We start from the raw sequence: 26,979 nt of genomic DNA, 5'->3' as shown, positions 1-26,979 counted from the left end.
ATCAATCATTGCTTATGGTTGTGCGGGAATAGCTCAGCCGGAGATAATAACGCCGATTTTCCTTTTATCACGAGTAATTCTCGATTAATGCGGTTAATAATCTTTAGGAGCAAATCCTTTCTTTGCATTGTGAAACTTGCTGCAGCTGCTTATTATAGTAATATAGACTTTTACATTGTAAAAGTAACATTTTAAATAATTGATAAGAAAAAAATACAATATATATATATATAATACTTTTATTGAATAAATATAATTGTTTTTTGTATTAACGTAGTTTTAAACTAATTATGTCTTTGTTCACCAATGCTAATCTCAGAAATTATATTTTATTTTTTGTTGGATTTCTAGAAAATAAAAAAAAAACAAAATTAAAATAAAAATATTTGAATTCCTAGATTTTTAGGAAGCTAATGTTATTTAATAAAGTCAGTTCTATTTCGAGAGGAAAAAATAATCGTGAAAAAAATAACTAAATCGACTTTTATCTTTTTGACAAAAATATATAAATACTTTAAAATATACTGAGTTAAAAGTAGTCCGTATAAATAGTTCAAAAATTTATAATTACGTATCCATTTTTGCCAACAACATGTGACAAACGAGCTAAAAAGACAACTTTCCTGTTAAATTTTTCTCGAATAACGAGAAAATATCATCCCCCCGGCACTGGAAGATCCTTTTAAGCCCGCTACTCTTCGGGCAAACAAAGTTTACAAACGAACGAAAATTCGATTTAGACTCCCATACATCATACGGCGCTCTTCTCTCTCTCTTCTCGCCGTTCCCCTAGTGTGTCGTCATTTCACCTAGGAAATTCACGGCGTAGTCCCGAATCTCGACGACAGACAACGGATATCTAATTTTTCTGTTTCGTAAAGTTTGTGGAACGAGTGCCGATCGTCGCAACATTCCGCGAATTCCTCGCGAATTCGTCGCACTGAAAGTCGAGTGGAGTTGATCGTTTCTGTATTTCCGCCGGAAGATTCTGACAAATCACGTTTCGGAAAAGTCATTTTGCAGAATGTCGAGAAATGCCGTTCGTTTTCCGCCCACGCGTTTTTGTCGATGCGATAGATGAATCACCGGATTTTTAGGCAAGTATATTTACAGTACATAGATATGTCAAAAGAAAGAGAAATACGTCAATCAGATAAACATTTGGTGGATAAACGAAATTTTCATAGGTTTTGTGTATTGTCTTTTAGCTAGAATCGTCAATCCTTTTCACCATTGTGTGATTCGCGCATATAAAACATTACTGCAAAATGTCTAGAATCATATAATAACGTGTATAAAAAAACATGTGCAACATTTGTTATCATACATATGACATGTGCGAAAGGATAATCTTATCAATTTTTTTGGTGGCCAATTTTGATTTGCATTTAAATCTGGTAGTGGCATGCCAACTTGCATATATATGCTTCTATATGAGAGAAATCATTTTAAAAATGTGTATTATCTCTTACACAAAAAATTAATATGTTGCAATAAGGACGTATAGAATGTTATTTTTTTTTCTTCCATAATTATTATGGGGTATTTATACTTATTGAGACTTAACCACATGAACTAATCGATTCCGCTGTCCGTTTTTATCACTTATGTCTGATACACAACTGGCTTATAGCGGACATCGGCGATTCTCTTCACATTGCCTTTCTTTCATGCTTTTCAATCTTTCTGTCAATTTTTAAATATAATTAATTTTTATGCCAATAGAAATAGTCATTAATCAATATTTAAAAATTTTATAATTTTATCTCTAACAGCAAAAAAATACAATTTTTCTTATCACTCATAGAGCATTGATAATTGGCATCTTTACACTAGTGTCAATTGATTTAAAATGTTTTGTCAGAGTTGATCATTTTGTGATTGTTGGCTAAACAAATTTAAATTGGAATCACTTTGGGCTTGAAACTTCAAACGCCGTATAAGCTTTTGACAATTTCGATTTAACATATTTTTCTTTCGATGCTTGCGTCGACAAGATGAAAGCGATTTCGGCGGTAGGGCTAATCACAAAGCGCTTTTCAGTTTATATGAACATGCACGTCGTTGCCAGGATCAAAAGCGATGCGGGAGATCGACAAGCCGATCGCTTCACAAAGTATTAATTTTCTAAGGGAACGCGCTTTTCTTTAATCCCTCCAAATTAATTTCCATCGTGAGAAAATTTATTTTGGATATATTATAATTTTTAATTTCGTTAATCATAATACAATTAAACATAAAAAATAGATATCCGATATCGTTGTGGAGAAAAAATACGCTCGACTAAAAAGTTCGAAGATAGGAAACTTATTTGCATAAAAAAACATGCATAACTAATATACTATTATAAATTTCAAATGTAGCAATATTATTTTAGTTTTTATCTCAAAAATTAAATTGCTAATTCAAAATCTAATCTAAAATTATGATAGATTCAATTATCTCCACGCTTATATGTATAGAATGGAAATCGCATACATAAAAACTAGTAAAACTTATTGTTGGAATGATGAAGAGAGATACCATTGCAAGTAAATTACTACAACGTACTCAAGGACACTTGATGCAACTCGCATGGAACCATCGGCTTACTCATTCGCGAGCTCCGATCGTGAGTACGTAAGTGCACTGGCGTGTTCCCCTTCGCTTTTCTTCTCTCTCTTACTTTAACTGATGTATTAATTATCGTGAAACGCATCGTGCAAGTATAGTAATGGCGGTGAGGTGGACGACTCTTAATGGCGCGAAAGGATGCAAAAGCGTGGCGCGGCATGTCGCTCTGGAGGACGCGGGATTAGGGAAGGAGGGAAACTTGTACATGAGGAGGGATGATAAGAACCCACGTATACACGTCAAACTGCAATCACTAATAGTACACCTCCGGTCGGAGATAATTATCGGGCCGGTCGCGAGAGGCTACACTCGAGGCGGTGGCGCACCAAGATGTTTGCCGAGAATAAAAGTGGCGGAAGATCCGGATCGTCCTTAAAATTACTTCTCTTATGAAGCGAATCAGCGCATATAATCACTACTTAATTTAGTAGCGTAAAATTAATTGAATCTTATTTTCCGTTAATTTTTAATATCAGCGATATAATAAACATGTGTCACAGAGTGTAAGTGTGTATGTAAATTGTCACTCTCACTTTCTGAAGTTTGACAGCTTATCGTACTTGACCTTTACATTCTTATGAAATGCCATTCTTATGAAAATACAACCAAACTTTTTTGTCACTCTAATGTTGAAGCATAGACTTTTAAAGTTTTATCTCGTGAAAAAAAGAATATATATGTAAGTATTTTATATGTACATATCATCATAATTTTATGTTATAATAATATAGGGCTTAAAACTCTATGTCAAAAGGATACTAGGTTTTCAATATTAAAAGAACGACTAAAAATAAAAAGTTTGGAAATCGCTAATATGCGTATTAAATATTAAATTGTGTTTTGCGAGATATAATCTCCACAAAATTATAGTATAAAGAACTATTTCCATCACCTTTTGTGACTAATAGAAGAAGAGTCTTCTGTGAAGCTCTCAGCATGAGAAAACGGCGTTTGCATGTTTTATACGAAAAACTCTAAGAGAGGGATAATAAAGGCGGAGCGGCGTGAAATAAAACACAGCATTGAATAAACGGCGGAATACGGGATATACTGTTTTCATGTCAGCCATTGCTCGTTCGGCGTACGTTCTTTTTCAGCGGCGCAGCCATTAAAGCATGTAGCTGCCTTAAGATTTAGAACGAGCACGATGTCCCCCCGTTCGTTCTTAAGCGGGTCCGCGCTTCCGTCAATGAAAATTTCATTTCACCATGAGAATTGCCGTCTGTAGCTTTACGATTCCCGCGGGTAAGTTACATTAAGCAAAGCGATAAAACGACCGAATTAAAAAAACTGATTTGGATAGCCGACCGCCCTCTCACCATAAAAGCGTAAGTCCTCGAAGCAATTACACTGCCGAGAATTAAGAAGCGCACGCGTCCTGGAATTTGGCATTGTTAAAAGATTCTCGCCATTCCTTTTGCGATAAGATCCTAAAAGAAACGAGGTGTTTATACCTTATGGACGTAATCTCAAAGCTTGCTCACAATCAGCGCGTCAATTTTCTATAATTTGTTTCTTTAATATCGGGAATCTTCTTTGATATATCTTTGTTTATTTTAAAAAAATATGAAATTACAAAAATTAATATGTCATAAAATAAAATACCAACCGTACTTATTCTGATTGTTTCAGAATGTATTTAGATTCTAAGAAAATTAATATATTTTTTTATATAAGTATGTTGTCAAGTCTTAATAAAGAGACACAAGTAGTATTTACCTTATAGATAAAAAAAATTTATTGGTATTTTAAAACTACGGAATGAATATATTTCTTTTATTACTCATTAAACCGTGCTTAAACTTTTCTCGTTATGACAGTGATATAGATTAGACTATCCTGATTCTGAGTTCTTCATGTTCCTTAAATTGCGGGAACCAGGAAATTTATCTAATCTAAGATTAAATGTTGCTCTTAAAATATATATCATTCGAAAATAGAGGAGAAAGAGGAAGAAGATATTATTCGCGTAAATGTTGCCATATCTCGAACGCTAATTGACAACAATTAATAACTTATTAATGGCCATATTAAACTCTACTCATAGTCGGAAAGCATATTCCTGACGCTTGGTGTCGGTACATGCTTAACAAATTCACAATGGCCAGCATGTTGTAGCGTTCGAGTTTTACACCGGAACTAATTCGCTCGCAATTAATGTTACCGTTACTCCAGTGTAATGCATACTTTAGTAAGGCGCGACACGTGTTTGCTGTTGTACGTAAATGTTACTACGGGCTGATTCTGTGAGAACGCGCGCACGTGACACGTGTTGTTACTATTTCGTCGATACGTGAGCGAAAAGGAGAGGGCTGTTTGCAAAGTATAATTCTCTGTTAATTGTAGACGCGATGTCTTTGCAAAACTCACGATACTTGGTCCTTCCGCCATTTGGATTTGTAATTGTGGAAAAAATGTGATTTATTTCAAAATAGTTCCCTATTCTGTAGAGATTCCGACAATATGGACAATATAAAATATTTTAATATATAAAATATTTTATATAAAATATTTTTATCATGCTACATAACATTTTTACGATAAAAAAATGTTTCAATTTTTTTGTTTTAATAAAATAAATTTAAAAATTTCATTAACAAAACAATTTGATGTTTTACTTTCTTTTTCAATACTTTAGTTAATGGACACATTTGTGCATAAAAAATATAACTTTCATTGTTAATTGCAAGGACAGTATCTTCGATATGATATTTGGTTTCCTCTCATCCTTCCTTCCACCCACCAAACGTATTTCGATATATAATAACGAAGAATGGCTTTATCGCACTCGGAGTTATATTCGACGATTAAATACGCCATTAAATCACTTCTGCTCGATTAGGAAGCGCGGGAAATTCATTTCGCGACGAGAATGCGCAATTTATGCGATAACGAACAACCGAACGATTAATGCAGTCTATCGGGATTCCTTTCTGACATCGCGCCGGGCATAAAGTAACTCCGGCGGCTCGTGTTCCGCTCCGTTTTACTCGATTGTTGTCAGAGTGAAAGGAATTGAATTTTCGGATAATATTCATCCACTGCCGATAACAACGTTAAAGCGTCGCGAGATAACGACGTTGCCACGGCAAATTGCATCGCCATGCGAATAAGAAAGCGGAAGCATCTATTTTCTTTATTCCGCACTTTCCGCTTATCGAGCTAAACGTTCCATGCACTGATTAAGAAAGGGATGATCACACTCACCGTTCAAATTTTTAATCATAATAGAGCAAATAAATTAAGATTAATTTAGTCTCACGTTTGAAAAATCATGTTGCTTATTATTATTGTGTCACGATGAGAGAGAAGTGGTTCTATTAGTTAGAAGATTGTCGCAGCTGAAAAAAAGTATTCATATCAAAGTGAATTATATTCTTGTTATTTTTTTTTTGTAGTCTAATGGATATTATATACAACGTATTAATTCCGCGTTTTATCTCATATAATACGTCATTATCTAATCTTCAACGATTGTTGAGTTTTCTCGCGAAGCAAGATTGCGCGACGAAGGCCAGCGTTGGTAGGCCCGTTTAAATTGTACATGAATAAATCCAATCTTCCATCAGGAGAGCATGCTAATCTCGCGCAACAAAAGCTCTCGGGTTCCGAAAGCTGTACCAGTCCGTCTACGTAGACATCTACATAACACGTGGCTGCTCGAATCCGCTCGCATTCAAAGTTTATTTCGTTACAGACGCGAGGAACTCGTGTCATAAAACTCGCGAGAGTCGCAGCCGAGAAAGGGAATGATGGAGAGAGAAATAGAGAGATAAAAGATCGTGTCATAGACGCGAAAAGTTTCGAAATATTAGTTCCGTAGGCAAACGCCGTTTGGAAAGTTGGAAACTGTCCGAAATTGACTACGTTACTGGCGATCGCGCGGTGACGCGCGCGTACGAACGAATGGTAATTCTGTTTTCGTAACAACGCTGATCAAAGTGTCGCGATCAAACGGACTTCTGTAATATGGTGCCCGTCCTAATCGCGCGGCTTAATCGAGAAGCGAGTGCGAGCTTGTGAGGTAGAATGTATACCGCTCGCATGGCAAGCGAGTTCGTCCTCTGGCTGACGCCGTTTTAAAATTGTAATGTATTGTAATGCGGTATCACCACCTCTTTCCTCTTTATTTTAGACAGGTGTCAAAAGCTCCGTGAATTTTTAGCAACTCTAGATTTCGAACGCAATGACAATTAATACAGCGTTGTGAAAAAAAATTTATAGCAAGTAATAAAAAAATTAAAAATTAAAAAAACAAATATATGTCCTTAATTTAAAAAAAGTGTTAAAAAAAACTTATTAATATTAAATTAGTAAAATGAAAAAAAATTACTAAAAATAAAATATAAAAATGAAATATAAAGATAAAAAAAAATATATATATATCATGTTAAATTTAGGTTAATTTATATTAACATACATACGCTAATTCAGAATTTTATATTCAGATAAGCAGGAAGCGATTTTTTATTCCTTTCTATGGACTGAGAATTGTTGGTCGATGACAAAGTAACGCTTTTAATTAGCGATTTCCTATCAGTCTTTTTAACATTCTTGAGAATATACTCAGCGGAACACACAAACCGAATCCGTTTGTGGTTGGCAATCAAATTCCGCGATCGGATTTACCTGGAATCGTTTCTGGGCGGCAATGGGTACATAATGAAGCTCGAAGACTAATTAGACAAAAATGAGTCATCTTCCTTCACACAAAAATTACGAAATTAATTTTAGATTCCAAAACACATACACACAAATTACTTAATATATAAAATTTTGAAATAATGACTATAATTTATTTATAGAAAAATTTTACTTGGATGATTATTTCCTCATAATTAACAAGAATTGAACTGTGAGAAAAAGTAAATAGTATAATCTTATACATATATAAAGATTACTTATTGTTAATGTGATAATTTTCAAAAAATTGTTTTTGTTTTAGTATAAAGCTCCTCTTTTTAGCTATTTAAAATAACTGGTGATAAATAGTTGGAAAAATAAATCCCCTTTTTTACACTGACAAAGTCAAAGACGTATTCGTGTGCATGTATGTACTTCAGAAAGGCACAGACATTGCCTAAATCCCTTTTCTAGGCTTCGGAAACCTTCGCGGCAAGTGCATTTTGTTGTGCGCCTAGAAATCTGTTATTCAATTTGAAATGGCTTTATCGTGCGTCTGAAACCAACCCCAGATTTCGCATTGATGCCAAACTACATGGACTATGAAATCCGTCCTTCGCACACTCAACACACAGAGACACTCACATACATATAAACCCGCGTATCCACGCGTAGGCGTTTCCCCTCTCCGCGTTTCACTCTGCTGAACTACCAACAATAATGGTGAGACTGAGTGCTTGAAACTTTCGAGTGTTCTTCCAACGACACTTTCAGCGTTTTCCTTAGAGTACGAGGCGGGGTAGAAAAGGCCACGATCAGAAAGTAAAATACATCGCATTGGCGAAAAATAAATAATCCAAGAATTCGTCGAAGCGTAATATGCGAAAAAATAAGCTTGCGAGAAATCATGTAATTTTATTCAATATACGTGTAAAATAATTCGAATTTCACTTTCTCCCTCCATAGACATCTTCTATCATTAATTTGTAATTGAAATCTAATATATAGGATATCCCCAAATTAAAACTTTGGGAGCGTGTAGGGAACCCATAAACTAGAATAAAAAAGTTTTTAGAAGTTTAGTCATTTTACATTTCTATAAATAATTAAAGATATTTTTGAATATATTTAGATAATTTTATTAATATCACAAAAATGAGAGAAAATCTATTACTATAATATATATGAGTTTTTTCAATGTATATTTCTAATATTTATATTGTATATAAAAATTATAAAATATTTCAAGTAATATTTAAAAAAATAATATTTAGTGTAGAGCAATAATATTTATTTGATAAAGCGGAATACAATAATACTTTAGATGATTGTAAGATATACACACGGTATATAAAAACTCGATAATTGAATTCAAAGTAAAATATTTTGAAGAGAGAGATATTTTTATTACTCAAAAACAATTATAATCATATTATTTATTAATCGTAAAAAGTTCACGAGCAAAATTTAATAATAATTTTATCGGTTGAAAATGACTTGAAATATATCGACAATATAGATAATCTAATATTATTCATTTGTGTGTGTTCAATTTTTCCAAATACAATTTCAAGCTTTACAAAGAGTCTAACACTCCTGTGTGGCAAATAATTTTCGTCAAAAGTGTCAGCTGTCAAGTTTTTCACATGCATGCTTATCAATTGCTAGTGCTCCTGTTCACTCGGTATGACAGCTACTTGCAAAAGCTGCATACACCTGATAGATATATACGCGACACACTTTCGGATGCTAGATACGATGCGCTTACAAAAAGTATTCACAAATACGAAGAATCTCGTGAAGGCATTCGCAGGATAACGAAGCGTACAAAACGGTGCATATCCATCCATATGTCGTGTACGACATCCGATAACATCCATGCAAGCAAGTGCATGCGAGAAGCACAGAGTCGGCAACGTTCTCCATAAGAATACGGTAATTTCACATTTTTATATCTCGCCGAACAGGAAAACAAAAAAAGAAAAAAAGAGAGAAAAACAAAAGAAAAAAATCTACAGTTATTCCAGTTTTAGATATCTCGCCTCGTATCTGCTAATCCGAATATGCACGAAATTAGCGGCGCGAAGAGAGGATCGTAAAACGTTAACCCATTTTCATCCTATCGATCCGCTCTTGGGTCGAGCGGAGGCAAGAGGAGGAGAGAGAGAGAGAGAGAGAGAGAGAACGAGACAAACGAAGAGAAAGGGACAGCCGGGAAATAATGCCAGACTAGTCGTTAAACGAATGCTTAAAAGCGCTTAGATCGGTGTCTACCAATTAGAGCAGGCGTAAAATCGAAACGACGTGTACGATTCCATCAAATGTGCCGTTCAAGTCAATTTATCTAATCTGTTGCATTATTGCTGGAAATAATGCAGTAGGATATAATTTTGAAGCTCGTATAACTTATGATTTTTTTGTATCATTAAGAAATTTTGTACAATGTCAAGCTTACTTATGTCAGTGATTTATTTTTTCTCGTCAAAATGAATGATGATAAATTAATTGAGAGATATTTAAATGGAGATAAATTGAAGAAAATTTTAAAACCATATTAAAGCAAAATTTAATCAAATACACATTAATTTTATAATGTATATAATAAAATTAAATTCGTAAAAACAATTATTATACAAGAGAATTATTATTATTATTATTATTAATTATATAAGAAATAAATAAAATATCTTTTAACGATTTATATAGCAGCAAAGTACGTAAATGACAAGAATCTAAATGTCTTATTGTCAGATAAAATTTGTTGATGTTTTCTTCATCAATATTTATATTTTACAAAAAAGGGTTTTTCAACAAAAAATCGCAAGGTTGCAAAATTCCACAAATGCTATCCCTTTCCCTTCTTTCAAGAAAAAATGCGTGTGCATATCTCACCCTTATGAACACATGTATTACGTAGAATCATACAGATAAGGATGTGCGCGCGCGCGCAGTCGAGATTCAGGCCGGGAAGGCAGAGGTGGATTCACCTCTCGCAGGCTCGCAGGTACGTGCACATAGGTATACGCGCACTCGATTGGCGTCGACCGGCGTCCCGGGAGGGGCGCGACGCCAGCCAAGAACGGACGTTGATACTAAACCGCGGCCCGAGCTGCTCCGAACGACAGTTCAACGAGCGTGTGTTCCGAGGCCGGATCACGGTGGTCCATCCGAGCCGCCCGGTCGCGCATATCGATTCCCTTGATCGATCATCGGCCACGTTTGCCGCGTTACGTCATACCGCGAGCGGGTACAGTGGACACCACGGCGGAAAAGATCGTGACCGACAAATTTGTTCGTGAACCTTTATAGTTGAGACAGACGTTCGAGATATTGATCTGGAATTATACCGATTGACTCGCAATATCATCGTCATCATCATCATCGTGACAACGTCGGGGCGGTGAATTAGTCACGTGACTCTCGCGAAGGGGATCAACCGGCGTGCTCGATTCTTTCGACAATTCTAGAGACGAATCTTCTCGCAGGAAGACGCGCCTGGACGAGGACATTGGATAGTTCTCGTACGTATTGATATATGTGTGTATCGCGCGTGTGTTTGTGTGTCATCTGTTGTGTATTTATCGAGTCAGAGTGCTATTCGGTAGCGCGCGCTACCGAACGTGATCCAGCGGGTGTGTGCGATAGGAGTGCATTCACGGGAAGGAGAGAGAGGGAGAACGCGAGATAAAACTCAAGTGCGTGCCACTTCCGGATAACCGGCAGCCTGCGTGCGAATGCCCCCGAGAGATGCGTCCAGCAGTGCGGTCGCCACGAATGACCGCGATAGTGCAGCATCCACTGCTGCGATCTATTCGGCCGAGTGAGTTCCGACTACTGATTAATCCACCGATATAGTTATCCGACTTGCTTCGCTCGTCGGCGACCGGTACCGTCGTAAACCGTTTCCGTCACTCTCACCTTTGCCTTCAGCTCCAGGTTCCTAATGTGACCTTGTGAAACTGACAAACGGATCCTAAATTCGTAAAAAATAATAAAATGAAGTGAGATAGAAAACGAAACATGACTTAATCAAACAGATGAGTGATTTTATTTATCTGAAAATTGTGCAGATCGTAAATAATGATCTGGAGGATGATGAAGTTAAAAAAATCCACGAGCGATTTGAAGATCAAGAATTAAGTTTGACTAAAATCGTTAGTGATTGACAGCGCCTGGTTAAAAGGTGATCTAGTGAACCGAGGCTAAGAGCGCAAGATTTATTTCAATTCGATTACTACTTCCCGAGGGAACGTTCAAACTCTGTGTTCCAATTCGTCAGTGAGAATCGGAAATGGAAAGTGAAGCTTGACTTAACATATGAATCTACATTATTGTTGTTTAGTTATTAATCACAGGACACGATACGAAATTCCTGTTCTACATAAACAGTGATTTAAGAAAAACTAAAGAGGATTTCGTTTTAGATAAAGCTATCTTCTATCTTCTACACGACCATTCAAACTTCGTAACTTTATTCGATAAAGCGATTCTTGGATAGGACATGAAGTTTAATTTAACTTAGAAGCGCATTGGCTTTATTCTATTTGTTTCAATTCATTTGTTCTCTCATACAATTGTCAGTTCGTATTCTGATTTATAAATTATTCGTGTGTGAGATGTGAATATTGAAAAAAATTATTTCAAAATTGATGGCTCCACTCATGAAGAAAGATTCTAGAATGCAAAATAAAATTTGATTCAATGTATAACAAAACTTTCGATTCTTGAGAAATATCCGGCGACAATTAAAGATCGGATCACCACCGTTCTAATTAATCGACGACCCTGAAAGCGCCGACAAGCGCCTGCGTCAATTACTCACTTTGCGAATGAATTTTTAAAGCAGAAGAAACGCAGGGGTCGATCGTTACTCCGCGAATGAATATTTCAAGGACACGCCGGTGGTGTTCAATGCGTAGCGAGTATAAGCAAGCTTTAAAATAGCATGTGCAAGTCGAGAAAATATTGATTATATAAATGAAAGTTGATTAGTTGATTGTAAAGAGAAACGGGAAATACGAGGAACTCGATTAGTTGTTTTCGTTTTGTTCCTTTCGAGAAGATTTGAGATTGCGAAAGTTCCGAACTGATATTACCGATCGTAAACAAGACCGAGATGCATTAAGGATTTTCATTTGTCGACAGTAGCATGAATGTTGTATGAGCGTGGTTTCTTGACAAGAGGATCTTCCTTTGGAAGGTGATCGTCGTATTGGAATATTGAATAGACGATCGAACATAGAAAGTTTACGTGTTGTTTGATAAACGCGACTGATCGTAACGATTAATTGTCATAACAGTGTGTTATCGTAATAATTAACGAATTGCGCGGTTGCGATCCTCAGTCCTCTGCTCTTCGGCATCAAGGTATTATAATGGAACAATTAAAAAATTGAATCGCACAATGAAATGATAATTGTGAAATGATAAGTGTGATTATGACTAATTAATATCTGGATAATTAGCACGTATCAAGAATCACGCTTCTGTGAAAATATCGATAGGACGAAGAATGTATGCTATGTGCACGCGATTAAAGTGCTACATCAAAGGAACGTTTGACAGAAGTGACTAGAACTCGAGCATCGCTGCAACTAATTAACAGTCATTAACAGTAATTAATGCTGCTTGAACTAATTCGCGAAATTGCATGTGCTTCAATCGCCGATAAAGGATACGAATATCGAAAGAAGAAGTATTGGACAGTACATCGAACAATAATCGTGCATCACTGACAGCTAATTGATAAGAATAATTTATGACGGATGCACATCTCGTTCTCTCGATTCCGACAATCATAAATCCTCACGATCAAGACCGGCGAAAGAACTAGGACATATGGATAATTAAGACCTAGATTTTAGTTAATTAATGAATCGTCGCATGATTGCTAATGTCTCATAAATGCTTCTTAATACAAATTATCTTTAATTACACATCACTCGCAAGTGCCGCTCTCTCCTCAAAGGACCTCAAAACAGACGCAGTAACAGCCAACGCTCAGATATTCTCCAACGTTCTGATTAATCAGGCTAATTAACTCTATGTGCTTGTAGTATGCACGATGTTTCGCCCTTTGACAACGTCTCGTATTCGCACGTGTGACACATTCGTGTAATCAAAACGCGATTTAGGAATGCACGCAGCGTGCTGTTTATCCGCAGAAATAATTAACGCGACCTAAGGACAGCCGCAAGGTAACGAAAACGATCGCGCGAGACATCTTCATTGACGAATCGTTTGACGAGGAACATCTTAATTAATAATCACGCAAAGCCATTGAGATTCGTGCGCCGTTTCGCATAATAAGGGAAGCGATTGGTAGAAAGAAGAGGAAAGTGAGATCGAGAAAGAGAGAGCAAGGACGGAGAAAAAGATAAAAGGAAAGAGAGACAAGGAGTCGCAGACAGAAAAGAAAGGTAGACGAACAGAGAAAGAAAGAGACTGCCGGTGCTACTTCGTCCTCCTCTTTCACATCTACTTTTTATCGTTTCGCAAAGGCCCGAAAAAGAGTTCTCACGCCGCACGCGAGAGAGACCCCGAACCCGCACGCAGGCACGCAGGCACGCACGCACGCACGCACGCACGCACGCACGCACGCAAGCACGCACTCGCCCCTCCGAGAGAAGCGGAGAGCCCGCGGCGCGCGAGGGATCTTGATTTCTTCCTGCTCGTCGATTTTTTCTCCCCACCCTCTCGGATCTTGCCGGCCGTGCAACGCGCGAAGGTGAGTCCTTTTGATTCTGCAACTGGATGGATACTACTACTATAAGAAGCGCGATTGAAAGAGTACTAGATTACTTGCTTTTTTTACAAATTTTAGCAAAACATTAAAAGATGTCGTTTTTGACGTGTTTTAATTTATTTTTTAAACAAAGGATCATCGTGTACTTTTTAAGAAATTTTTTTTTCTAGATTGTTTATTCAAAAAATTCAATATTATTATGGCTATTGTTAGAGATATCCTTCTATTAACATTAAGATGTCAAGAAAAACATATTTCTATAATATATTACTTCTATATATTTATTTATACTATAATATTACTATTATATTATATATGATGTATAATTTAGGAAATCTATATATTTAAAGAATATATTTGGAATGAAATCTTTAGAGGTAGTTGTCATAAGAATTTCGCGAATGATAGCAGATTAATTGCCAACTATAAATGTTAGTCAACGTATCACATACCTGTTTGTGTGCGATTCTGAGAGGTGAATCTATGCCGGGATGAACTAGGGAATCGCCCGAGGCGTTGCATGTGCAAGAGCCTCGTTAAGTCATAACTCCGACGCGCTATCCAGGTCGATCATCATGTAGGTCTCTGATATTGTGTAAGAGAGATTTTGCGCATTGTTCGAATTCTGAGTTTTGTAAAAGTACAATAATTTTATTTTAATTTTTATTAGAGATTTTATTTTAATAAATTTTTTTTATTACAAAAGAATTCTCGCTGCTGATATTCGCGCGCGTGCACACACATAGGCCGATTCTTTCAAAGCATTCTTTCCAAATACATACTATCATTATTTTCAATCGTCATAATTTAAATGTTTTGCAACACGTTTCTTTTCTTTATACAACAATCACATCAAATTATTTTGAAAAGGCATCCTGTTGAATGCACACATATCCGACATTCTAAATATCTCTCGACAAAAAGCTTACTTTCATGTTAAGTACATAACACAAATTGTGTAAAATTCTTAGCCTGCTTATAAGTTCTCGAATAAATACAACGCGACACGTAAAGGGCCCGCCGCTTTTAAATTATGGTCGCGAAGATATTGCACTGGTTCGGGCGTTGCGCTGGAGAGACAAAAATGCGCCATTTTCCAGAACAAATGGTTTCTATATATGAAAGCAATACGCACCTTCGTACCCATCTCTTCGGTACGAAATTATAACAGATATATCGTAACTTTCGCCCCATAACGCGCATTCGTGTATGTACATAATAGTAGACAGTACGCCTCAGCGTGTAGATGATTTGTACCAGCATTGCGAAAGTAAAAAGGGGATTATAAAAAAAAAAAAGGCATAATTTATCGATATTAGCACCAACGAAATATCGCAAATGTCAATTATCGGCTTTTATCGGTAGTGATCCGAATTTATGACGTTAACCAAAACTTGAGAAAATGCTATAAAGTTATTTTCACATTGTGATTATGTTCGCTTTTAATATTATTCCTTAAGTTTAATATTATTCCCGAAGTTATTACGCTATTTCGTACATTGTATTAGTTCGACGTTGCAATTTTCTCATTTTCCTACGATCGTGATATAATTGCACGAAGCTATAATACAATAACAGTTTCTGCAACATTCTTTAGTTAGAAAGCTTGCAGTTTAGACTCAGCCAATAAAATTGGTACAGAGTCATTATTCTTAATTATTATATGTTATTTATTACGTAAACGGTCATATCATGTCTTTAACGATTATACGATCATTATTCATCATTCGAAAATATTTCACATGTACTCTACAATTACGTTGATTGGCAATATTTCTCTCGGCAACATATGACATAAACCTGATATTTATAGCAAATTAAATTGCCATTTTCTCTTTTTCATGTCACAGAATATATTTTTTTATAATTGTACGAGTCTAAATTAAAGGGATTTTCACGCACAGTATTAATTCGATATATGGATTCTTAAATTGACTTCTCACATCTTATTCTTAAATTTAATTACGTCGAGGCTCTGCGGAAAGAGGCATTAATTAAGCGGAAACGTGACGCAACGACGCCGCTGCGCGATCGGGTCCGACAATGCAGCGATACTATGCCTCCCGGTGTTAAATGCGCCCGGAGCACCACGCTCTCTCTCTCTTTCTCTCTCAGAGAACAGAGGACAAGCTCACCCCTCTCGTCCACCTAGAGGTATAAACTGGTTTCGGAAGAGAGATGCCGTCTCTTGCCTCCTATGCCTTCCTCGCTACTCCGCGTGCTCACCGCCAATCTCCCCTCATTCTCTTTCTCACACGCCGGAGCAGAGTCGATCGAGTCTCTCGCTCACAAGCCGGGACCCGCTCGTCTTATTCTTCAGGTTCTCTATCTCAGCGAAAAATCTATGTCAACCGACATGTTGACACGTGTTCAAACGTTATGGGCGCGCGAGCTCGCGCGGAAAGAAGCGAGGAGGGAAGGCTTGGGAGGAGGCTTGGAAGTTGGGTTACTGGTATGCAGTGTCGGATTTCGCCGTGTTCCCGGGAGAGAGTGAAGAGGGATCGCGCAGAGAGAAACGCACACTTCGAGATGCAACGTAGGAGAGCGTGTATATGTATATGCGTAATACACGCACGACACGCACGCCCAGCCGTCTCTCATGAATCAAAACTATTCGTGACGGGAGGGGGCGGACAGGGAGGACAGAAGGAGGGAGGACATACCGTGTTTGCTTACAATAAGCGAGAGGTCATGTCGCAGTAGCTATCGCGTTGCTCTGATCCGAGATATGAATTTAATTTTATTATGACGTGAGTCGGTCGGTTATCTTCGAATCGCGCCTTCGTTCCTGTGGGGAAAGAGGGAGAGGCGAAGAAAGAGAGGAAAAGTGATACGTAGAACGATGATGAGAAGAGATAGGACCGGACGACCTATTTTAATGTACCGACTGACCTTTTGAAAATGTTGCGCTCAGGAAAAAGGCATAGACGTGTAATTGTTCGGTTGGAGAACGTTTGATCGACGTGGAATCTGGAAACAATATAAACGGATAATGGTGAACGATGAATACTACCGCGCGAATCTCTCCAACTTTTATTCCCTTGTAATCTTGCGCAGCTAGTTTGCTGGAATTGCATGCGCTAAGTCACTCCCAGGTGTTTCATGAAATAAGTGCTTGCATAAAATCTATAATCACTTTCAGATATTCTGTAGTGTACTACTAGACAAAGTCGTGAAAATTTAGAATTGAGCTAAAATGCAATATAAATAAGATATTCTGTGTTTTGTGTAATATACAAACAAAACATAAACTAATTACATTAAATAAAAATAAAAATAAAAAATTACCGCACTAAATAGTAAAAGAATAAGTAGTAAAATATAATATGCACATAGACATGCTAATTGAAGTTCTGCGAATAAAGAGACGATTTCAAGATCGCAATAATGAAAGATAAAGAAACTTAAAATTCAATCGACTATTAAAGATCGTATAATACGTTCTAAATTTTCTATTGATTCAAGTTATACGCAAGTTAAGAGAGATAACATCAGAATTAAAAATTGGAATATTAATTTAATATGCATTAAAGATTCCGTAGAATTGCATAAAACGCGATTTATACAAACAGGCTAATTAAACTGACAATGATATCTGTTGACTTTTATTGTCGTCTAGCATGACTGCATTTCGCGTGCACGCGTGAAACCATGACGTGCACGCCATCACGAGCGGCAGACAGACTCAGTTCGGTACTTTGCGCGCCGGTAAATTAATATTCGCGAGTGGGCGGCGCGCATATAAATATTCAAAAGTAGGCACGTTCGGTCGTCTCGCCTGTGACTCATTGGATCGCCGGCCGAATCTCCCTGTCCGTTTTCACTTTCTGAACGTTTTCGCTTTTCAGCGCATCACGGCTTACACTTATCCATAAACTGGATAACGTACGAGAGTTCGCGAAAAACGCATGAACGCAATTTAGCCGATATGATGGCGGCCACATTTAACTGCGATAATTAGCGCCTGTGATAAATCGCGTTACAGAAATTATTTAATAAAAAAGATAGTCTTTGACGAATAAATTAATAAACATGAGTACAAAAAGATTATCTGAAATTTACTGATATTTACAAATGTATATTTTTATATGAAAATACCTGTTGCTATGATATTTATTATCTTTTCAGTATTTGAAACTACAAATTGAAAGAAATACTTTTTAAAACATAATATATGTATGTATGTATAATAAAAATTAAATCATTGCATTACATTGCGAATTAATTTATTGGCTTGTTAGGGTTTATAAGGAGAATATTTTAAATATAAAATAGTTTATTAAGATATTTTAAACATAAATAAAAAATAAAGTATAGTAACTACTCCAATCAATATCCTTCATAGTTTTAACTTGGCATGAACTTTTAATTCCATGTAGTTATCGTTCATTTACATCATGTATAGAAAAAAAAAATGAATTTTGCATACTGGATTAACGGGATGAAGTCATCGCGGTTCGAAGAATTAATTGCATCGCGTGTTTAATTGATGATCCCAAATCGATAATGGCGTTTGAATCAAAATTGATAGAAATATAATGTACCACTCGATTTATTAATCGTACGCAATTGGTGAATATTTCAATAATGCAAATGTGGTTCGCGGGAAATTTATTTCAGCGAATAATCATCGATATTAAATAGGCGGCGCTATTTTAATCACGGATTATAAAAATGTCATAGCGCGCGTATGATTTTAAACAAATATTTTTTGTTAACCGTAAATGAAAATTGTGTTTTTAAATAATATATATTTCTCGAAAGTTTTATATCTATTTTTCTAATATTTTTCAAGTCGATATTATTTTAATCAAATTTGAATCTTTGTAGAGCACACACATAATTAACGAAAATACTTTAAGGTTTAAAAAATAAATTGGCAGAAAAGGAAAGAATATTCAGTAGAATTTTTATCGAGAAAAAATACTTTATCACACATACACAGAAAATATTCTTCTAAACTTTGATATAAATCTCATAAAATACATATTTTATTTGATATAAATATAAAGTTGAATTCTGTATTTATATAATATATGTATAAATTATTTATAAGACATATTTAGAATCATATTTGTATAAAATAATATTAAATTAGTAAATGTGTCACATTATCAAATTACCATTAACCAAATTAGTATAAACAGTAGCATCTCTCTAGCATCTTTGATAAAACATAATTATTAATCTTTGTAATTGCAACTTACTAATAAAATTTTGTATTTTCATTAATTTCAAGTAACCTCTTTTTCCATAAACAGAATCTTAATTTACAACTCGAATGTCACATGCGCGCGTACATTTTGTTACACACGTCGTCTCGTCAATCGGCACGTAAAAAAGAGCGTGCTCGTATCTGCCGATTTCCAACAATCTTTTTTCAAAAGGGCGATGTAGGCGCGCATAACAAAGATGAGTTTACTGGGATGGAAGTTATCTGAAGCCGGAGCTATCTCTATTCACATAGCGAAGCGACGGAGAGAGCGGCGCGCCGAGGTCAGGTCGCGCGCGAACGTAACTAGATACTTCAGGAACTCTCATTACGATGATCCGCCGGCGCAATAGTCGCGCCCTGCAAACCAATATTAAGAAAGCATTGTCGCACGTCATATCGGTGAATCACTTCCATACATACAACCAATCGAACAATGCGCTGGTCGTTGAATTATTAGCGTTTGCACCGATTGTGTCGGGAATCTCCTCCCTCCATCCTCGTTTCAAGAGCATTTCGATCTGCTGACGTTCCGTAATAATAATTAGTGGGCTCTTAATGAATTTCCCATATTCTATGCCGTACTGGTTAATGACGAAATTTTATTGGAAGATAGAAATAAACTACACAAGATTTTGAAAACGTAGAATAACAAGTTATAATAATGGAAGAAGAAAAATTGTAATAGAACAGAGTTTCTTTTTTCTATGTTTTTAGATAATTTTCTGAATGTGACGCTTATTAGAATTGCAATATAGAATTGTTTGACGGGAATTACGATGACAGAATAAATGGCCATTCTCTACGATGATATTTGAATGAAAAATATTTTCTCTTTAAATTCTGAATTTCATTTCATTGTAGCAGTTTTTATATTTTTAGGAGCCGTAAAACAAAGAATTTCTCGGAAAATATGGAGTTTTCGTTATTTATGAAGTTTGACATATATCATAAAAGATCGACTATCCCTATGCAATTTGCCAGTTAATTATAGTCGCTATTTGATGCATTGTCGCTTATTTTACCATTGAAAAAGATTAATCTGAAAGAGAAATAATCTAACTTCATAAAAATATTTTTCATATATTTTTTGCCGAGCAGTTTTTAATACTTCAGTTGCAATAATGATATATAATAAATTTAATGTGCAAATAATTATAAAATTGCGCCGATAAAAAATTGATGCCGTATCTGCGATTTTTTCCGTATCTTAAAGATGTTACAACCTACTTGGATGTTAATATGTTCATGCAATTAAAAACAGCCGAGCGCGCCTAATCGTTAGATAGAATTGGTTATTATGTACATTGATATACGTACATTTATACATGAGGTAATCAATCCGGGATCTTCATTATGGACATCTTTAAATACTTCTATGCGATGTCTCGAGTTTTTTTTACATATACAAAAAATAAAATGTGTTTAAGAATTGTCTCGAAGTATCTATGAATGTCATTATATATTACCATCCAAACTTTAGCAATTAAGCTAGATGAATACTTTAGACGACCTCGACTCTCTTTAATCAACATATTTATCTCATTTCATAATAAAATCTCTATCATGATCGAGTCTTGAGTATACTAATAGGCATTCCCATTCCATCAAGATAATGATCATCATCATTTTCCATTAATACCATCGAGTCAGTTTTTGCTATATAACATCGATATTATTCAATCTATAATTACAAATCAATGTCGTACACAATTTTCGAATTAATTATCGAATTTAACATCATGTTATATTAGTTTGAATCGACAAATACACATCATCCACATTTATGTCACTAACAGCAGCGAAAGTAATCCATCAATAATCTCGATGCGCATAACGATTTTCTGCTTGATAAAAAGATAATAATAAAATAAAAAATTATAATATATGTTTCTCAATCATATAATAAAAAATTATAATTTATGTTTCTTAATCATATAATAGTTTATAATAACACGCACATTGTTGCGGGATGAGATTATAATACCATGGTTATGTAACTGTAGTATATACTTAATAACGCCACGCAAGCTGGTTTTCAGCTAGACCATGTCGCGGCGAAAGGGTTAATGAAGGCGCAGTCGTGGTCATTGCGGGACCATAAGCGACATTAGCTTTATTAAATAAAATCGCATCAAGAGGATCGTATAGGACAGAGTTAATTGAATGATTGGGCCTTGTACGCTCACTGAGCGCGTTGGCATATCGAGACACATACATACACAGACAAGATATATACACGTTGGCCTCTATTCAGCGCGCGTTCGTTCATACGTCGTAAAACACTTTGGTGTATTTCGTTTGACGCAGTTTGCGCATTAGTAATGCAAATTCCACACTGGCCGGCCAGCCGGCCGGCTTTGGCAGCGTGGGTTTTCAGAGATACCGATGCGCTCAGTGCCTTTTCGGCCGTTCGAGAGGGATGGAAATTCCGCATCGCCAAGGGCGCGTTAATTTTGATATGTACGTCCGCAACCACCGAGCGAATTACACCGCCGCCATGCATAACGCATGGCAGCCGAATGGAAATCGACTGCATCACAGAGGAAGACAGAGAAAAAGCGAGAAAGTAAAAAAAGAAGGAGATAAACTAGTAGTCGACGTTGCCCTCTCTCTCTCTCTCTCTCTCTCTCTCTCTCTCTCTCTCATTTTCTTTTTTAACCGTCTAGCGATACTCCATGCTTCGCGATTCGCTATCTGAGAACGGAACAATTCTCTTTATTCTTCCGCAATGTTGCGACGTTGCTGCGGTAAATATTAAAAATTGTTTTCAATTTTAAACTCTCTCTCTTACCCAATATTATTCTTAAAGCCGGAATATCATGTAGGATCAAAATCTGGAAAGATATAGATATGTCAAGAAAAAGAAAAGAATTACTGTGTTTTTCTTAACTGATATATTGTTTGTTTACCACAAATGTTGGATTTTTTAAAATTATTATCGACATTATAAATGTTAAAATTTATTTTTTATTTGAAAAAATACATTAACTCGAAGAATTACTTCTATTCGATAGATTGATGGAGTAATGCAACGTATGTCGCGATATGCCGAAGCAGAGTATATTAATAGATAATGCGTTATTAATTTCATTATAGTTACAAAGCACATATCAGTATTAAGATAATGAACAATTAATTTGTAGGATAAAAACTCTACATTGCCATACCTATAATGTTATTTCGTCGTACACCTGAAGCGGTACATGACTCCTTCGTGATGTAACACGTTCGTGTAAACATTAAAATAGATTACGATTATTTATCGATAATTATTCCAGAATTCTCTAAAATAAAAGAAGAGTTTATCATAAATAATAATAATAATCTTTTATTATTGAAACTCATTTCAACAAATATGTTTGAATTTTTTTAAAATTATTATTTATAAATTCAGTCACATGTAATGTTGTGCGATGTTAATTATATTTAATATCGCATTTCTTTATATTATTTGCGCGGTGCTCACCTTGTTGTTGATCATTTTTATTTTAGAGAAAATAAATTTTTCTTTGGGGAACGCGAGAAATTATTTCCCCAGCAAATCTTTTCCTAGATAACTCTCAAAACAGCAGACAACATTTTGCGCTCTGCGCAACAATTTATTTGAAAATAAAATCGTTCTATCTGATGTTTACTTTTCTTCTTTCTTGTCATTTCGTTTCTCATGAGACGCGCTTATTTTCGGCACCGACGTTGTTTCGCAGGCGTGAAGGGCGCTCAGTTTGTAATCTTTGCGGATGCTTTCGCAAAGGTACCAAGGGTCACTGCGAGCGCAAATTGCGGCATCCGCAACGGGTCACGCATATACAAGGTTTGGTGGACTCTTGGGGCAAATGCAAATGATGGCCGAGCAAGCTCGCTCTTTCCTTTGATCTTCCTGAGCATCATTTCTGAGATATTCTCATATCATTTTAATATTTCGTATGAACATATTTATATATCAGGATACATCAGAAGTGCATTTTTTTGTACTTTTTTTACTCATTACTCTTTACCAATAATTTCTAGCGCATTTTATATAGACATGATGTTGTAAAATGCAAAAAATTGTATAAATATGTAATTTAATTTATTAATTATAATTAAATTTAAATATTAATTTATTAAATAAATTATAAGTTAGGTTGAAGAAAAGTCCATTTCTTTTATAGTAAGAAAATTTTTAATTATAGCAAAGAACGTAAGTCTTCTTTATAAATTATATAACGTAGAACTTTATTATTATATAATTTTTTTTTGTTATGTGATTTATTACATTATTACTCTTTTCTTCGTAATCGAATAAGAAATATTTGAGAATTTTAATTTTTAGGGTAATAACTAATAACCAAGAACCGTAAATGCATGAAAATTATCGTAATTCAGAAGAAGGGAAGGAAGAAATATACTTCTGATAAATTTAATATTTTCTAGAAAGAAATATACTTCCAATAAGTTTAATATTATTTTCTATTATTGAGAACCTCTAAACATTTAATATAATATATACGTAATAATTCATATTTCTTTATCGACTATGATTCTGCGATCATGTTGCGCGACATTCGTGCGACGTGACCGCGCGAACGTGTAGATGTTATTATCACGAACAGAGACCTTGCAAGAGTTTCTACTTCAATCAATCGAGATCTTTCGGATTATCTTCTACACGCTGGCCAATCCAATTCTGTTGTCACCCGGCCCATTATCTATCTAATTAAACGAAACTGATACTGACATAGCAGAGCTAAAAACGAACCCGTACACATAGACGAGTTTGCCGAGTCGATTTTTCCTTTCGAACAGAAACGGTTAAATTGCAGGAGTAAATATTAAACAAATAATAAAAAAATTGTAGAAAATTAAATGTGATTTATATAATTTAGGAAGTTATAGTGAGCAACATTTTCGAGATATTTTACTTATCATTCAGTACTTATTCTTTCTTGAATGTATTGAATAAAATCAATAAATTAGAATTGCAATGATAAAATTTTCGGCTTTCAATATACAAATAGACTGTATGCGTAATCTATAAATAAGTTTGCTGCAAAAAAACTTATTCTCAAATAATTTTTATTTATCTGAAAGCTTTTATTATTTGAGAAAAGTAAATTGTATGTGTGCACAAAGATGTTATGTTATGTTTCTTCACAAATTTAAACTCTATAAATAAATCTGGATTTTGTCGCTATGATTTGTAATCGAGATAATACAATCGTTTTTTGAAAAGCGTCGAGCTCCGAGATAGTGTATCTAGATTAGTGTAATCAGCGGGTTAGTCGTCTAGGAGAACTGTAGCTGCACGCAAAAAGGCGGGAACCTCGCGCAAAGATACGCAAAGGACATCTATTAGATGCGATTGATCTCGCAGGTTTCTCCAACGAGCGGCATTACTTAACTCTTAATGCCTCGTCCGAGGAACGATCGAGTTTAATCTCGCAGAAGCTACGTGCCACACGACAGAATGCAGTAGCTTTCGCATGCCTTTCTTCCCTCTTCCTTCTTTCCTCTCTCCCGCCTGTTCTCCATCCCGAGTCTTTCTCGCCGCAGGATGCAGCTACCAGGCAGATGAATAGATAGCGGCTAATTTTCAGCGTTCATTAGAGCTGCGGGTCTCCGTACGCGTGTATTCTCGTTACGCTCGCGCGACACTTACTGCCGGACTCGTACTTGCACGCAGGGCCGCAATGAAATTCCTTTAATGCATTTGCAACTGCAATGCAAACAGGTCATCTCGATAATCATTGATTTTTTGCAAAATTGATAATATGTAAAAATTGATTATTTTTTTTATATACCTTTACAGAGATCGTGGGAATAACTCGAACGAAATTATGATGCTGCAAAGATGAAACTGATCTCTTTTTTTTTTTTTTTATTTGCAACAACAGAAACGCGACGATCTATTTTTCAAAAGAGAGGAAGGAAACTTTCAACAATATCCCAAAATATTTTAAAGAACTTTACTTCATTATATAATTAAACAAGATGTTAAATTCTTGAGATATCACGCTTTAGATTGCGTGTCTCATCCCGCCAAAGTAAATGCATCATCTCTGAAATTGTTTGGTTGATGCAGCCCTGCTTGTACGATGCGAAGGCCGCGCTCGCGGAGCAACCGGTACACATTACGTACATGTACATACGTGTATCTCTACCGGTGGTGGCGGCGGCGGCGGCGGAGAGATCGCAGCGGGGAACATACAGACACGCCAAGAGAGTAAATAAAGAGATCCGGCATCCCGGAGAAATCTAATTCCTAATTGGTGCTTCGCTCTGTACTCTACTCGTGTCGGTTATCTACCGCTATCGAAGCGCACGACTGGACTTTGTACCATTACTGCTGCTTGCAGAAAGGATACTGTCGAAGAAGAGAGAGAAGGAGGGAAAGAAAGAAAAAGAGAGAGAGAGAGAGAGAAATGGAGAACGAGCACGACGGAACAAGACGAAAAGAAGGCGAAGGGATGGGGGAGAATAATGGCTGTGGTTTAACTGTCAGATACAAAGGGGGTCGAAACTGCCGAATCCATACGAGGAGCGAGAGGGTGAGAAAGCGCGAGAGAGCCCTCCCGGGCTCGATTACAAAAATTGAATGTAGCCTCACCTGTCAGTCGGCACAGGACGGACACGTGCGTTATCGCGTTAAGTGTAAAGTGCGCTTTATATCACCGTCGGGTATTCGTCATTGAGAGCTCTAGCGCGCAAATATATATATATTATGTATTATATATTATATATTAATTTCTCGTAGGACGTGAGCAGATGAAAGTCAAGTCAAATTCTTAGCCTGAGTTATTCCCATGGATAAATTATTTCCCATTGTGTTTAACGCGCCGGGAATCTATCGCGTGAATAGTGATTGAGAGGGCAAGTGAATGGAAGAGGTCTATATGTCATGCTCTTAAGCTGTATATGGTATAACAATGTATGGTTTATAGCCATAAATTGTTCTTCCTCACCGAGTCATGCATACCATCGATTAGTATAACGACATTACATCTTTTTATAAATATTATCAATAGCGTCTCCCTCCCTCCTCCCTCATCCCCCCGAATAACATTTAACGAAATTGATGAGTTATCGATGAATAAACCATGATTGAAATCGAATCACACTGCTGCATTATATATATTTTTTTTTTATTTTAAAACCGATAATTTTTAGATAGATCAGAAATGTAATGATCTTTATTTATTTGACATTTCATAATAGATTAAGAGAGAGTCAAAATTAAAAGATATAAAATAAAGATTATTGTGCTTTAAATCGTCATGGATTTAACATGCAAAATAGAATATTTTTTCGCAAGGGACTATTTTGCATTTTTATTATATAGCAATTAAGTTAAAGATAAAAAATGTCTTTTTCACATTTCTGTTTTTCATCAATACGATTATAAGTAGCAACATATATACCCCTTCATAATAAATCCGTGAACAGTTCAATTTAATAGGAAAAGAAGAATCTCAGAAATAACTATTCTTTTCTCGTGTCTTCGATAAGAATCAAACTTTCTTCTCGCGCATATCATCGCGGTAAAATTGACGAAGATGTGCCAAAGCGTTGTCGAAGGGCATTTAGCACCACGCGGCCTTGAATGCGGATTTTTCTCACAGGAGTTAACTCGGCATAAAATAGAGCCGTGTCCGACGCACGCATCGCATCGCGTACACACATTCACTCACACACTCGCACGATTGCATTTACATCGCGTCGTTGTGTTTGCGAGAGAAGAAAGGCAAGAGTAGCTAGCTCGCGCAATTTAACAGCGGCTCGTTCGTTAACCCCTCAATAGTTGCAC

General features: G+C 35.9%; 1 protein-coding gene and 1 long non-coding RNA gene across 3 annotated transcripts in view; one reads left to right on the top strand and one right to left on the bottom strand.

The window, feature by feature from the left end:
• Nucleotides 1-26,979, bottom strand: part of LOC126850882 (uncharacterized) — a 180,671-nt gene that overhangs the window by 70,380 nt on the left and 83,312 nt on the right. The gene's annotated exons all lie outside the window — the stretch shown is intronic.
• LOC126848404 (latrophilin Cirl-like) overlaps nt 12,942-26,979 on the top strand; it is a 398,190-nt gene continuing 384,152 nt past the window's right edge. Inside the window, exon 1 of the mRNA XM_050589334.1 lies at nt 12,942-13,963. The gene's annotated coding sequence lies outside the window, so the exon portion shown is untranslated. The remainder of the gene's footprint in view (nt 13,964-26,979) is intronic.

This window comes from Cataglyphis hispanica, chromosome 1 (genome assembly GCF_021464435.1).
Source record: "Cataglyphis hispanica isolate Lineage 1 chromosome 1, ULB_Chis1_1.0, whole genome shotgun sequence".
Taxonomy (NCBI): Eukaryota; Metazoa; Arthropoda; class Insecta; order Hymenoptera; family Formicidae; genus Cataglyphis; species Cataglyphis hispanica.
The sequence above is the reverse complement of the archived record's forward strand: the minus strand, read 5'-3'. Positions and strand labels throughout refer to the sequence as shown.